Source organism: Dendrobates tinctorius, unplaced genomic scaffold (assembly GCF_039654945.1).
Source record: "Dendrobates tinctorius isolate UK_male_01 unplaced genomic scaffold, ASM3965494v1 ptg000321l, whole genome shotgun sequence".
NCBI classification, from domain to species: Eukaryota; Metazoa; Chordata; class Amphibia; order Anura; family Dendrobatidae; genus Dendrobates; species Dendrobates tinctorius.
In genome coordinates, this window is record NW_027361988.1 from 177,808 (window position 1) to 194,277 (window position 16,470).

At 42.5% G+C, this 16,470-nt stretch overlaps 1 pseudogene; it reads right to left on the bottom strand.

Moving 5' to 3' along the window:
• The window catches only part of LOC141073954 (uncharacterized), a 79,510-nt pseudogene extending 76,081 nt beyond the window's left edge, over positions 1 to 3,429 (bottom strand).
• Positions 3,430 to 16,470: the final 13,041 nt, after the last annotated feature.

Genomic DNA, 16,470 nt, shown 5'->3' on the forward strand with positions numbered 1-16,470 from the left:
ATACTTGCGGTATCGGAATGCTCAACACTAATCAGGACGTGTAGTTGGACGCGTTTCGGACAAAAAACCAGTCCTTATTCTAAGACAACACATAATACATCTGAACACATGCTTTTAAAGGGAAACAAAGGAAGTCAAGGAACAATCAAGACTAAACATAGCCAGCTGATTAATAGGAGGTAGTAAGTCACAATCACACTTACAAAACACTCAAAATCTCACGCCTAATATTCATACCTGTTGGAACTCTGCTTTGTAACAATAACATCCATTTTGCCTCTCCGCGTAATAATAAATCACTTAAATTTCCACCTACCCTTTTTGTCTGCACCTTCTCTATGGCATTAACCCTAAAGTTGCTGAGATCTCCTTTATGTATATGCAAAAAATGTCGAGAAGCAGCAGACAAACTGCGCGTGGTAGTGTGACCTACGTCATAAACGTGCTCGGAAATACGACGTCTCAAGGTGCGTGAAGTATTTCCCACATACTGAATATTACAATCCACGCATGTTATGACATAGATCACACCAGTAGAACCACAGTTCAAAAAAGATTTTATTTTAAATTCCTTTCCATTAACAGAAGATACTATTTTTTCTGTGTTCCACATAAACCTACATAGCCCACAGTTTTTCTGAGCACATTTAAAAGATCCACAAGTGGGTAACCAATTAGTAATACTTGCTGAACTGTCTGAAAAATATTTATTAGCATGTCTATTGACACTAGTATGATCACTTGGAGATACCTTATTAGCAATAGTTTTATTCCTCCTTGAAACAAATCTGATCCCATCCTTCAGTATATTCTTCAATGTATCATCAACATACAAAATAGGGAGGAATTTTTTAATAATATGAACAATCCTGTAGTAGTCAGTACTAAAATTAGTTGAAAAAACAATAGGTGACCGACCCTCCACAGAATTTGGTGTTTTTCTGCTTTCCTTCTGCAAATAATCCTCTCTACTTTTTTCATCCGTTCTATGCTTAGCTTTCTGAATGTCTACCTTAGTATAACCCCTCTTTATAAAACGTTTACCAATGATCTCACATTGTTTATCGTATAGATTAGGCGTGGTACATGTTCTTTTTGCTCTTACAACCTCCCCTGTAGGTATATTGGCTATAACATGCCGTGGATGGCAGCTAGATGCGTGTAACAGTGAATTACCTGCCGTAGGTTTTCTAAAAATATCACAATCAATCTTTCTTTCCTCCAAATTAGCCGACAAAAAAATATCCAAAAACGAAATAATCCTGGCATCAAATTGATATGTGAAACGTATATTGCATGGATTATTATTAATATAGAACATGAAATTCTCAATATTAAATACATCACCATCCCACACAATTATAACATCATCAATGAATCTCAGAAAAAGAAAAATATCAGAAGAAAAAGGATTTTTTTCAGAAAAAATATACTCCTCCTCCCACCAGGCCATAAAAATATTAGCAAGAGACGGTGAAAACTTGGAACCCATCGAACAGCCTTGCACCTGTAAATAAAGATCATCCAAAAAAGAAAAAAAATTGTTTTTTAACAAAAAATAAGTCACTTCAATCAAATACATCTGTAAATCTTCCGAAAAATTACTGTATTTCTGTAAATAAGTAGTAAGAGCCAAAATGGCCAAATCGTGTGGGATGGAAGTGTACAAACTTTGTACATCACAAGTGAGCCAACAAAAGGAACTTCGCCATTCCACCTGAGAAAAAATACTAAGAACATGCTTGGAATCCCGCACATAGCTAGGTGAAATAGTGGCTAGAGGTTTTAATCTTGCATCCAACCATTCCGACAAGTTTTCATTAAGAGATCCGATGCCCGATATGCTTGGAATCCTGCACATAGCTAGGTGAAATAGTGGCTAGAGGTTTTAATCTTGCATCCAACCATTCCGACAAGTTTTCATTAAGAGATCCGATGCCCGATATGATAGGACGGAACAAAGGTGGAAAAACCTCCTTATGAACTTTTGGAAGTGCATGTAACAAAGGAACTCTGGGATATAAAGGACAGAAAAATTCACATTGTTTTTGATTAATAATTCCCAAACTAAAACCCCTATGTAACAATTCCTGTAATTCCATTCTGATGTTATCTGTAGGGTTATAATTAATTCCCTTGTATACCTCACTATTAAAAAGCATAGTCCTCACCTCTCTTTCATACAGCCCAGTATCTAATATGGTCACAGATCCCCCCTTGTCAGAATTTCTTACCACGATATTGACATTGGCAGATAACAAATCAAGTGCCTGTTTCTCAGTACGAGAAATGTTAGAACGACCATTCTGATTAGCATTATAGATTTTCATAAGTTCATCCTCAACAAGAAATTGAAAATCATCCATAACTTGTAATTTTGACTGCTCAGGATAATATCTAGGATTAGGGACTCTAGAGGAAAAATTAACATCAGTTAAGTACATTAACTTAGAACCAGATTCAGACAAGTCCCTCAAATTCTTTAGGGTAACTTTCTCCTGGAAAGAAGTAGGCATAAATTCCTCAGGAACTTTATCAACATGTTCATCATTAATATTAGAAATTTGTTCATGTTCCAAATCTTCTGCAAAAAAATGTCTCCTAAGAGTCAATCTTCTCATGAAATGATTAACATCAAGCATAGTGTTGAATAAGTCCATTTTCGCTGTAGGCACAAAATTAAGACCCCTTTCAAGGATATTAATTTGATCATTCGATAAAATCGATGCAGAAAGGTTCAGGACTGTAAAATTATCAGTTGTATCTAAGCATGCTTGTTCCGCGCTGATCTCCTGAATTCTCTTATGATGGGAGTGTTTCCTCCCTGATCTCCTTTGACGTTTTTTCTTTTTCCTGAACCGTTTTTTGGAAAACTACTGCTTTGTGGAATCCGCTGCCCCACATCCCGTGCATACGTGGAACTATTAGATGGTAAATTCTCAGTATCAGAAGTGTCAGTATTAACATCCGTATTATCCATATCCGTTGAGGAAAAGCTTACCCTATTATCTCTGCGTTTGAGAATAGAAGGGTGAATGTTATTACGTTTTCTTCTATAATCATGCCAGTCATAAATATGATTATTCTGGTAATCAGTTTTATCTTTTCCTTTATCACTGTAATAGAGTCCTCCATTTTGCTCAGATTGTCATTAATTTTATCTCTAGCCATTATAAAAGAAGAAGAATCTTTATATTTCACCAAATCACTTTCAATCATTTTAATAGACTCCTCCAAAGTTAACATCTTGGCTTCCTCTCTCTTCACAATCAAATTCATCAGCTTAGTAGAACAGTCACTAAGAATATTGTCCCATTCTTTTACAAATTCAGGGTCATATTCCGTAGTAGGGCGCTTCTTGATGCGCAAACCTCTTGGAATCATATTGCTGTTCATATAAGCTTGTAAGGTTTTGTGCGGAACAAGCATGCTTAGATACAACTGATAATTTTACAGTCCTGAACCTTTCTGCATCGATTTTATCGAATGATCAAATTAATATCCTTGAAAGGGGTCTTAATTTTGTGCCTACAGTGAAAATGGACTTATTCAACACTATGCTTGATGTTAATCACTTTATGAGAAGATTGACTCTTAGGAGACATTTTTTTGCAGAGGATGTGGAACATGAAAAAATTTCCAATATTAATGATGAATATGTTGATAAAGTTCCTGAGGAATTTATGCCTACTTCTTTCCAGGAGCAAGTTACCCTAAAGAATTTGAGGGACTTGTCTGAATCTGGTTCTAAGTTAATGTACTTAACTGATGTTAATTTTTCCTCTAGAGTTCCTAATCCTAGATATTATCCTGAGCAGTCAAAATTACGAGTTATGGATGATTTTCAATTTCTTGTTGAGGATGAACTTATGAAAATCTATAATGCTAATCAGAAGGGTCGTTCTAACATTTCTCGTACTGAGAAACAGGCACTTGATTTGTTATCTGCCAATGTCAATATCGTGGTAAGAAATTCTGACAAGGGGGGATCTGTGACCATATTAGATACTGGGCTGTATGAAAGAGAGGTGAGGGCTATGCTTTTTAATAGTGAGGTATACAAGGGAATTAATTATAACCCTACAGATAACATCAGAATGGAATTACAGGAATTGTTACATAGGGGTTTTAGTTTGGGAATTATTAATCAAAAACAATGTGAATTTTTCTGTCCTTTATATCCCAGAGTTCCTTTGTTACATGCACTTCCAAAAGTTCATAAGGAGGTTTTTCCACCTTTGTTCCGTCCTATCATATCGGGCATCGGATCTCTTAATGAAAATTTGTCGGAATGGTTGGATGCAAGATTAAAACCTCTAGCCACTATTTCACCTAGCTATGTGCGGGATTCCAAGCATGTTCTTAGTATTTTTTCTCAGGTGGAATGGCGAAGTTCCTTTTGTTGGCTCACTTGTGATGTACAAAGTTTGTACACTTCCATCCCACACGATTTGGCTATTTTGGCTCTTACTACTTATTTACAGAAATACAGTAATTTTTCGGAAGATTTACAGATGTATTTGATTGAAGCGACTTATTTTTTGTAAAAAAACAATTTTTTTTCTTTTTTGGATGATCTTTATTTACAGGTGAAAGGGTGTTCCATGGGTTCCAAGTTTTCACCGTCTCTTGCTAATATTTTTATGGCCTGGTGGGAGGAGGAGTACATTTTTTCCGAAAAAAATCCTTTTTCTTCTGATATTTTTCTTTTTTTGAGATTTATTGATGATGTTATAATTGTGTGGGATGGTGATGTATTTAATATTGAGAATTTCATGTTCTATATTAATAATAATCCATGCAATATACGTTTCACATATCAATTTGATGCCAAGACAATTTCGTTTTTGGATATTCTTTTGTCGGCAAATTTGGAGGAAAAAAAGATTGATTGTGATATTTTTAGAAAACCTACGGCAGGTAATTCACTGTTACACGCATCTAGCTGCCATCCACGGCATGTTATAGCCAATATACCTACAGGGGAGGTTGTAAGAGCAAAAAGAACATGTACCACGCCTAATCTATACGATAAACAATGTGAGATCATTGGTAAGCGTTTTATAAAGAGGGGTTATACTAAGGTAGACATTCAGAAAGCTAAGCATAGAACAGATGAAAAAAGTAGAGAGGATTATTTGCAGAAGGAAAGCAGAAAAACACCAAATTCTGTGGAGGGTCGGTCACCTATTGTTTTTCAACTAATTTTAGTACTGACTACTACAGGATTGTTCATATTATTAAAAAATTCCTCCCTATTTTGTATGTTGATGATACATTGAAGAATATACTGAAGGATGGGATCAGATTTGTTTCAAGGAGGAATAAAACTATTGCTAATAAGGTATCTCCAAGTGACCATACTAGTGTCAATAGACATGCTAATAAATATTTTTCAGACAGTTCAGCAAGTATAACTAATTGGTTACCCACTTGTGGATCTTTTAAGTGTGCTCAGAAAAACTGTGGGCTATGTAGGTTTATGTGGAACACAGAAAAAGTAGTATCTTCTGTTAATGGAAAGGAATTTAAAATAAAATCTTTTTTGAACTGTGGTTCTACTGGTGTGATCTATGTCATAACATGCGTGGATTGTAATATTCAGTATGTGGGAAATACTTCACGCACCTTGAGACGTCGTATTTCCGAGCACGTTTATGACGTAGGTCACACTACCACACGCAGTTTGTCTGCTGCTTCTCGACATTTTTTGCATATACATAAAGGAGATCTCAGCAACTTTAGGGTTAATGCCATAGAGAAGGTGCAGACAAAGAGGGTAGGTGGAAATTTAAATGATTTATTATTACGCCAAGAGGCAAAATGGATGTTATTGTTACAAAGCAGAGTTCCAACGGGTATGAATATTAGGAGTGAGATTTTGAGTGTTTTGTAAGTGTGATTTTGACTTACTACCTCCTATTAATCAGCTGGCTATGTTTAGTCTTGATTGTTCCTTGACTTCCTTTGTTTCCCTTTATAAGCATGTGTTCAGATGTATTATGTGTTGTCTTAGAATAAGGACTGTTTTTTTGTCCGAAACGCGTCCAACTACACGTCCTGATGCGTCTCTTATCATGATGGAGAATCTTATGATTTTTTTAAATTTTGGAATAAAGGAATAAAAAATTTTTTAATCTAATTACTGATCTGGATGCTGGAATTTTTTTCCATATTACGCTTTGCTGCAGAGGGATCCTGTTTCCACATTCCATGCACCGATCGGACTTATAGCTGTCTTCTATGGGGTGAGCTGAAAAAAATTTTCTTTTTTTACCCCCTGTGTGCGCTGTATACACCCGTATACCCCCAACTTCAGTCGCAGACCCCTCTGTGTATGCTGTATACACCTGTATACCCCCAGCTTTGGTCACAGATCCCCTTATGTACGCTGTATGCACCCGTATATCCCCAGCTTCGATCTTAGACCCCTCCGTGTATGCTGTATACACCCGTATATCCCCAGCTTTGGTTGCAGACACCTCTGTGTACGCTGTATGTACCTGTATACCCCTAGCTTCGGTTGCAGACTTGGTCGCAGACCTCTGTGTACGCTGTATACACGTGTATACCCCCAGCTTTGGTCACAGACCCCTCTGTGTATGCTGTGTACACCCGTATATCCCCAGCTTCGGTCACAGACCCCTCTGTGTACGCTGTATACACCCGTATACCCCCAGCTTTGGTCGCAGACCCCTGTGTACTCTGTATACACCCGTATACCCCCAGCTTCAGTCGCAAACCCCTGTGTATGCTGTATACACCCGTATACCCCCAGCTTCGGTCACAGACCCCACATATCTCACACTGTAGAACAGACGCCGGACACACACGGTAAAACTGCGGTCGTCGGTCTCTCATCTCTCGCACTTATACTGATAACATAAGATGGAGTCAGACGAACCCTCCTACAAAACGTGAGAACAAAGTCATTACTACAGGACTGTGTGAGAAAGGGATTTATTCTACAAGAAACGCTGGGGCCACAAATGAGAATAACATAATGTCATTCATCTTCTCTTTCACCATAGATATTGACAGTGAGGACGACTTCCACTTTGCCGCAATGTGGATTTTAGTGGCCGTACATAAGTAGTTTACTAGCTTCTGAAAGGTTTTTGGAAGCCGGGAAGGCCTGGTTCCCAGTAAAAGGGTAGAAGGTTCCAGAACAACCGGTCCACCATACATCTGTGCTATCAGACACTTCACCTTCTTCCAAAGCCCAGAAACCACCGTACAAGACCACCAAATATGTCTCATGTCACCAGATATTCCACAGCCCCTAAAACAGGTTCCCGAGATTTTAGGAAAAATGCTGTGAAATTTTTCCTGTACATAATAAACTCTGTGCAATAGTTTTAAGGAGGTCTCCACAAGGGAAGTCTGGTGACTACCTCATGATATGGTGTCACAGCTACGATACCATTCATCAATTGACTGTTCAAACCCCAGATCCTCCTCCCACTGTAACATATACTTCAATTTTTTATCATTTTGTGGAGAATTTATAGCACAGTAGATCAATGAGATCGTTCCCCTGCCCAAAGGGTCATTTAGACATTTATTTTCAAAACTCGTTGCCCTGAGAGTAGTACCGCTCGGGAGGATCTGCTTTGCAAAGTGGAAGATCTGGTTCAGTCGCATTACCTCCCTAACTGGAGGTTCAAATATTTGAACAAATTCCTGTCTGTCAAGTAAGATATTAAATGGGGAACACAAATGTTTAAGTATATGAATACCTTTCAGCTTCCACCAAGAAAAAAATTGTGGCTCAAGGCCTGGCGGGAACATGGGGTTTTGTAATATAGTTGTCAGGGAAGAAGGACTTGATTGTAAGTTATATTTAACCGGACTTTCCTTCAAAGAAGCAACGAGTGGACTGTAAAAGGAGCCACATTCATTAACCCCCGTGGAAGTCGGTCTGTGGTCCACATTAGGCCTGATAAAGAGAATGGTTTGGAGAGAAATGATTCCAGAATAACCCATCTCGGACTATTGGGATATGAACACGCACTTATTAATGGAGCAATCTGTGCCGACTTGTAATAAAGTGTAAAATTAGGGAGGGATAAACCCCCTTCTTTTCTGTGACGGAACATAAGTTTTTGCACAATTCTGGGTTGTTTTCCGAGCCAAAGAAACTTAGACATCGTAGAGTGTAAATGAGGGAACGTTCTGGCTGGTACCATAATTGGGAGGGACCTAAATAGATATAAGAAGTGAGGCAGTGACACCATTTGTAGTGCATGTGTTCTGCCGAGCCAGGATAACTTTGAGGAAGCCCATCTATCCAGGTCGCTCTGGAAGTTTTGTATCAGTGGAGTGTAATTCCACCTAAACAGAGGTGACCTGTTGGCTGTTAAGTTGATACCCAGATATGTTAGATAATGTTCTTTGTCTATAAACCCAAAATGGGAGGCTATATTAGTTTGCTCTTAGGAAAATTTACAAATAATGCTTCGGATTTATCAATGTTAATCTTTAACCCTGAGATCTTCTCAAATTTATGAAGGAGGGAAATCAAGTGAGGGAGTGTAGTGTGGGGACTTATTAATGTTAGCAGGAGATCATCCGCAAAGAGGCTGACTTTATATTGGTCTCCCATATTCTCAGGGCCCAGGATATTCTGATCTCTCCTTATTGCTTCCACAATGGGTTCCATTGCAAGTGCAAAAAGATCCGGAGATAGAGGACAGCCCTGCCTGGTACCCTCTGAATATTAATTGGAGGGGGATGTGGTGACGGGAGTTTTACATAAGCGATAGGGCTATCATATAACAATTGGAGGCACTTTATAAGTTTAGGGGAGAATCCGACTTCCGATAGAACCGTAAAGAGATATGTCCAGGACGCCGAATCGAAAGCCCTCTCAGTATCTAATGCAAGCAGGAGAAGTCGCTTTCGTTGTAGGTTAGTTGTATGAATAATATTTAACGCTCTCCTAATATTATATGGGGCCTGTCGCGCTGGTATAAAACCAACCTGACCCCGATGGATGAGGGGAGGGAGGATTGATCCTGTTAGTCACAATGGATGTAAAGATTTTGAAGTCAATGTATAAGAGGGATATAGGTCTATAATTTGTTGTGAGATGATCTTTCTTAGGATTAGGGATTACGGTTACATGCACCACGTAGAGCTCAGGGGGCAGCTGTGAGCCATTTAGTAGTGAATTACAGAGGTTTTTATATGTGGTGTCAGCACATCGCTGCATTTTTTATAATATATTGCTGTAAGACCATCCGGCCCCGGGGCCTTTCCTCTCTTTAGTTTTTTGATTGTTGAAACTATTTCCTCCTCAGAGATGTGTAAATGGAGTTGTTGTGCCGCGGACTCAGTCAGGTTAGGTAGATGTAGTGTGTGAAGGAATGACTCCAGTAGTGGGGGGGGTGATTGTGGGGCGAATACAAACTCTGGGGGTATTCATTATAAGTGCTATACATGACATCGGGGTGGGCTGAGAGCTGACCCTTAGGGTCTTTTATAGAGGAGATTATATGCAGTGACTCTCTCATTCTGAGCTTACGAGCGGCATCTTATTAGGCTTATTGGCATGGTGATAAAACGCGGCTTTAGTCCAAGTTAGCGCCTCTCCGTTCTGGTGGTGAGAATGGCGTCTAATTGTCATTTCATATCTTGTATTTGTGTAGATAAGTATAGGGGTGAAGAGCGCTGATTGGCCAATTCTAACTCCTGCAGTTTCTCCTCCAGTCTGGGCTGTAATTCAGACCTTTCTTCTTCCTGTCGGCCGCTAACTTATCACAGAACCGGGAATAGATTTTCTGTGCGCGAGTCACATTGCTCCAAGTGAGGCCTCCTCCGCTGTGTGAGTTTAGGAGAAATTTGTTATATCTTCTCTTATAGCGGTTACATTAGAGATTTGGGCATTTTAGCTCCTGGTGTGGAGTCGATAGCACAATCATATGCCGCCATATAGTAGACGGCCGGTAACTAGGGATAATTCCCTCATGTGTGGGGTCTATTTCCCTCCAGAGAAATCACACGTTACATTCCACACATAACACTGTGTAGAGAAGGCGGCGCGGGGTAATTGTGCCAGTAGTGAGGGGCGAATAATGGCGGGAATGTCACTGACTGAGGAGAAGGCTCCATGGAGGTCTGCACTCCGGAGATCATGTGACCCCTGACTCCTCCCCTCCTGTGACCTCATCACAGGTCCTGTGCACAGAGCAGCCATATATGTGGAGTGCGGCTCTGCAGGTTAGTGATGGGCAGTCCGGCTCTTCTGGCTCCTTCCCCCACTTTTCTCCCTCCTGTCCCTTCACTATAAAGCCTGGGCCTCATTATACAGCTGTACAGGGGTCTAGTGAAGGCTTTTTAACCCTTTCCTCAGACTGTAGCTCCTGGGAACAGGCCCTCGCTCTTGTCCCTTCACTATAAAGCCTGGGCCTCATTATACAGCTGTACTGGGGTCTAGTGAAGGCTTTTTAGCCCTTTCCTCAGTCTGTAGCTCCTGGGAACAAGCCCTCACTCCTGTCCCTTCACTATAAAGCCTGGGCCTCATTATACAGCTGTACAGAGGTCTAGTGAAGGCTTTTTAACCCTTTCCTCAGACTGTAGCTCCTGGGAACAGGCCCTCGCTCCTGTCCCTTCACTATAAAGCCTGGGCCTCATTATACAGCTGTACAGGGGTCTAGTGAAGGCTTTTTAGCCCTTTCCTCAGACTGTAGCTCCTGGGAACAGGCCCTCACTCCTGTCCCTTCACTATAAAGCCTGGGCCTCATTATACAGCTGTACAGAGGTCTAGTGAAGGTTTTTTAGCCCTTTCCTCAGACTGTAGCTCCTGGGAACAGGCCCTCACTCCTGTCCCTTCACTATAAAGCCTGGGCCTCATTATACAGCTGTGCAGGGGTCTAGTGAAGGCTTTTTAGCCCTTTGCTCAGACAGTACCTCCTGGGAACAGGCCCTTAAGGGGGTTTTACACTAAGCGATATCGCTAGCAATATCGCTAAAACGTCACCGGTTTTGTGACGTTATAGCGATATTGCTAGCGAAATCGCTATGTGTGATACTTACCAACGACCGGCTCCCCCGCTGTCAATCGCTGATCGCGCGAGAATGTCCGGCTCCATTTCTCGTCGTCTGCTTCCTGCTGGGGCTTCCTGCTGTGTGAGACAAGTGACGCTGGACGCGGGCGGGAGGACGTCAGGATCGCTGTGTGTGAAAGGAAAGTATCGTGCGCTGCGTCGCTGCTGCATCGCTGTGAGATCTTTCTGTGTGAAAGCTCACTAGCGATCATTTAGCGATGCACCAGCGATCCTGACCGGGTAGGATCGCTCGTCGGATCGCTGGTGCATCGCAAAATGTAAAAGGGCCTTTACTCCTGTCCCTTCACTTTAAAGCCCGGGTCTCATTATACAGCTGTACAGGGGTCTAGTGAAGGCTTTTTAGCCCTTTCCTCAGACTGCAGCTCCTGGGAACAGGCCCTCACTCCTGTCCCTTCACTATAAAGCCTGGGCCTCATTATACAGCTGTACAGGGGTCTAGTGAAGGCTTTTTAGCCCTTTCCTCAGACTGCTGCTCCTGGGAGCAGGCCCTCACTCCAGTCCCTTCACTATAAAGCCTGGACCTCATTATACAGCTGTACAGGGATCTAGTGAAGGCTTTTTAGCCCTTTCCTCAGACTGTAGCTCCTGGGAGCAGGCCCTCACTCCTGTCCCTTCACTATAAAGCCCAGGCCTCATTATACAGCTGTACAAGGGTCTAGTGAAGGCTTTTCAGCCCTTTCCTCAGACTGTAGCTCCTGGGCACAGGCCCTCACTCCTGTCCCTTCACTATAAAGCCTGGGCCTCATTACACAGCTGTACAGGGGTCTAGTGAAGGCTTTTCAGCCCTTTCCTCAGACCGTAGCTCCTGGGAACAGGCCCTCACTCCTGTCCCTTCACTATAAAGCCTGGGCCTCATTATACAGCTGTACAGGGGTCTAGTGAAGGCTTTTTAGCCCTTTCCTCAGACTGCAGCTCCTGGGATCAGGCCTTCACTCCTGTCCCTTCACTATAAAGTCTGGGCCTCGTTATACAGCTGTACAGGGGACTAGTGAAGGCTTTTTAGCCCTTTCCTCAGTCTGTAGCTCCTGGGCACAGGTCCTCACTCCTGTCCCTTCACTATAAAGCCTGGGTCCTCATTATACTGCTGTACAGGGGTCTAGTGAAGGCCTTTTAGCCCTTTCCTCAGACTGTAGCTCCTGGGCACAGGTCCTCACTCCTGTCCCTTCACTTTAAAGCCTGGGTCCTCATTATACAGCTGTACAGGGGTCTAGTGAAGGCTTTTTAGCCCTTTCCTCAGAGTGTAGCTCCTGGGATCAGGCCCTCACGCCTGTCCCTTCACTATAAAGCCTGGGCCTCATTATACAGCTGTACAGGGGTCTAGTGAAGGCTTTTTAGCCCTTTCCTCAGAGTGTAGCTCCTGGGATCAGGCCCTCACGCCTGTCCCTTCACTATAAAGCCTGGGCCTCATTATACAGCTGTACAGGGGTCTAGTGAAGGCTTTTTATCTCTTTCCTCAGACTGTAGCTCCTGGGATCAGGCCCTCACGCCTGTCCCTTCACTATAAAGCCTGGGCCTCATTATACAGCTGTACAGGGGTCTAGTGAAGGCTTTTTAGCCCTTTCCTCAGAGTGTAGCTCCTGGGATCAGGCCCTCACGCCTGTCCCTTCACTATAAAGCCTGGGCCTCATTATACAGCTGTACAGGGGTCTAGTGAAGGCTTTTTAGCCCTTTCCTCAGACTGTAGCTCCTGGTCACCATGTGATCTCACCATAACCCTAACAAGCTAATTAAGGTGTGAAATCTTGGTCAAAATGATCTCAGTACACAAATCTCCAAGGGTGCCCAAAGTTTTGCATCGCCCCTTTTTCCTTTTTGTAATTATGAAATTGTAAAAAAGTCTATATATATATATATATATATATATATATATATATATATATATATATATATATATTTTTTTTTTTTATTATTATTTTTGCCTAAAATACAAAGGCCATGTGTCATCTTAGAGGTTCGGCCTTTTAGAGATCATTTCATCTTCATCTTACTACTGCTCACAATAACGGTCATTTTGACCAGGGGCGCCCACACTTTTACATGCCGCTGTCAATGCTTCATCCCGCTGGTGCTCAATATTTAATAGGGTCTCGCTATTAAACTTAATGAAAAGTTCGGTGATTTTCTTTGAGCTGTTATTACTAGAGATGAGCGAATATCGTCGGAGAAGTTGTTATTGGCTAATATCACTTAGGCCTGTTTCACACATCCGTTTGTGTCCATCAGTCAAAATCCGCCGTTTTGCAAAAAAAAAAACGGATCCGCCATTTTTCTTGGCGGATCCGTTTTTCTTCTCATTGAGTTGCATTACCGGCGGATCTTGACGGATGGCCATCCGTTGGATCCGTTTTTTTGCGGATCCTCCAAAATTTTGACGTCCGCCGACATGGCCGAACGGACCATGCAACGTTTTTTCGGGCGGCAGGATCTGCACTTCTCACTGCGCATGCCCGAAAGACTTCACTCAGCCGGAAATTTAACCCTAAACTCTGTTCTGGCGGCTGAAAAATTTCTCTCGCTCTCTCTCTTGCTCTTGCTCTCTCCTTCCCTGGGCAGCGGTTCCTTTAAAATTCTTCCTTTGATGGATCCGTTAAAATAACGGTCCGGTGACAAACGTTGTGGTCAGTACAGGAACGGATCCGCTAGCCGCAATTTTAGCGGATTTTGACTGAACAAAAAAACTGATGTGTCAAACATGCCTTACCGAATAGCTGCATCGGGACCCCGGATCCCTGGAGCGCTCCCGATAATCAGCTGCATGTGTCGCCCTCCATGCAGGTGCTGTGACTATCACACAGCGCGACACACGCAGCTGATTATCGGGAGCGCTCCAGCACACTGAGTCCTGCACACACTGAGGCCCCTGATCATGTGACCCCTGACTCCTCCCCTCCTGTGACCTCATCACAGGTCCTGTGCACAGAGCAGTCATATATGTGGCGGACACTCCTGGATCTTCTGCTTTCTGGGCCGGTTCCTCCTGTGAGTCCTATTAACCCTTTTGCTCCCTGTATTCTCCTTTCTGACAGGGCAATATCTGAATTCGGATAGTGTGACAGGAATTTAAGCAATGTGGATGGAAAAAATGACAATTGTACTTTTTTCCTCACAAAAATGTGACTATAGGCCCAAAATAGGCAGCGTAACAAATCCTTATTTCCCCACTGTAGTTTGTAGACTCCATATACAGATCCCTTAAGTGAGAAAAGAGCTGAATTCCCCACTTAAGTTATTGCATTTTGGAAATTGCCCCCACTGGGAATTTATCTCCAGGGAAAGGCACAATTGTGTCTCCATGGGGGTTGTGCTCACAGCCCAACATCGTGTGGCCTCCAAAGAAATGCCACCCCACACCATTACTGACCACTGCCAAACCGGTCATGCTGAAGGATGTTGCAGGCAGCAGATCGCTCTCCACGGCGTCTCCAGACTCTGTCACGTCTGTCACATGTGCTCAGTGTGAACCTGCTTTCATCTGTGAAGAGCACAGGGCGCCAGTGGTGAATTTGCCAATCCCGGTGTTCTGTGGCAAATGCCAAGCGTCCTGTACGGTGTTGGGCTGTGAGCACAACCCCCATCTGTGGACGTCGGGCCCTCAAACCATCCTCATGGAGTCAGTTTCTAACCGTTTGTGCAGACATATGCACATTTGTGGCCTGCTGAAGATCATTTTGCAGGTCTCTGGCAGTGCTCCTCCTGTTCCTCCTTGCATAAAGGCGGAGGTAGCGATCCTGCTGCTGGGTTGTTGCCCTCATATACCCCCTCCACATCGCCTGTCTCCTGGTAGCACCTCCAGCCTCTGGACACTATACTGACAGACACAGCAAACCTTCTTGCCACAACTCGCATTGATGTGCCATCCTGGATGAGCTGCACTACCTGAGCCACTTGTGTGTGTTGTAGAGTCCGTCTCATGTTACCACAAGTGTGAAAGCACAACCAACATTCAAGTGACCAAAACATCAGCCAGAAAGCATTGGTACTGAGATGTGGTCTGTGGTCCCCACCTGCAGAACCACTCCTTTATTGAGGGTGTCTTGATAATTGCCAATAATTTCCATCTGTTGTCTATTCCATTTGCACAACAGCATGTGAAATTGATGGTCAGTCAGTGTTGCTTCCTAAGTGGACAGTTTGATTTCACAGAAGTTTGATTTACTTGGAGTTATTTTCTGTTGTTTAAGTGTCCCCTTTATTTTTTTGAACAGTGTATATAGATAGATAGATTTTTTTTTCTTTACGTTGGAGGGTCCAATTCCAGCTATTGCTGTGGGATCTGTGATTTCTATCTACTCCACTGTGTACAGGATAATAGAGTATAATAAAGTAGTTATGGACATGACGTAATTAACATTGTGCAGTGACTCTGCTTTCCATATAGTGATGGATGTTTCTTGTTGCTGAAACTGAGATATTTTTTCCACTTTAAACCTTTTTTAAACCCCTCTGATCAGTGCGATCATACAACATACAAGCCTCTGATGGCTCCGGTGATGCCCTGTACTACTGTAGTGCCGTGTATCATCACTGCCTGTCAGTGTAATACTAACGGCCCCATACACATGAGATCAGAGTTGGCTGAACGGTCATTTGGCAGACGGCGATCTCTCCCGACTCCCCCATACACACAAATATTCCAGCTTTCCTGTGGACTGTATGAGAGAGTCGCCTCCAGACTCCTCTAGAGGAGGATTATCTACAGGAAGAACAAACGGATTATCCTCTGAAATTCAGGATGCCGGATCCTTCTCTGCCCTGACATCATCTGTCAGGAGGCCCCCAAATACATTATATGGTCGGCCAATCCCCCCGAAATCAGAGCTTTCATGGAACTTTAGTCTGTGTATGGGGGCGTTATAAGGTGACTTATTGGACGCTGCCTCTGGCCCGGCCTAATAGACCTTCATACATTGCAGCCCAGACCCCATTATTAGGCATGTAAGTATCGGAGTAACTAGGCCGTCCCATACTATCGAGTACTTGGAGGCGGGGGGCATTCAGCCAAACTCTGTCACACCTTCTTAGATGCCATGTTTGCTTTTCACAGCAGCAAGTGGTTTTGTTGAAGCCTCATCTGTGCCGTCCCTGCGGTGTCCATCTATGTTCTGGGGCCCAAAAAGATTCATTTATTTTTAATAAAAGTTTAACATGTTAAAAATTATAAAATGTGTCTTCTGCTTTTTGCATAATTTTTTCTTCTTACAAGAATTGTTGGAGCCAATTTTTCTTTAGAAACATTTTAATATCGGCTTTTTCTGGAGTTTTTCTTGTAATATAGGAAAGTCTAAGGCCAGAAATAAACCCCATAAATCACTGTACATGGAGACTTTGGGATCAGATCATTTGTGTCCTTTGTGATTGTGGAAGCTAAAAATCTTTTCTAAAAGCCTCAAACTTCTGTGTG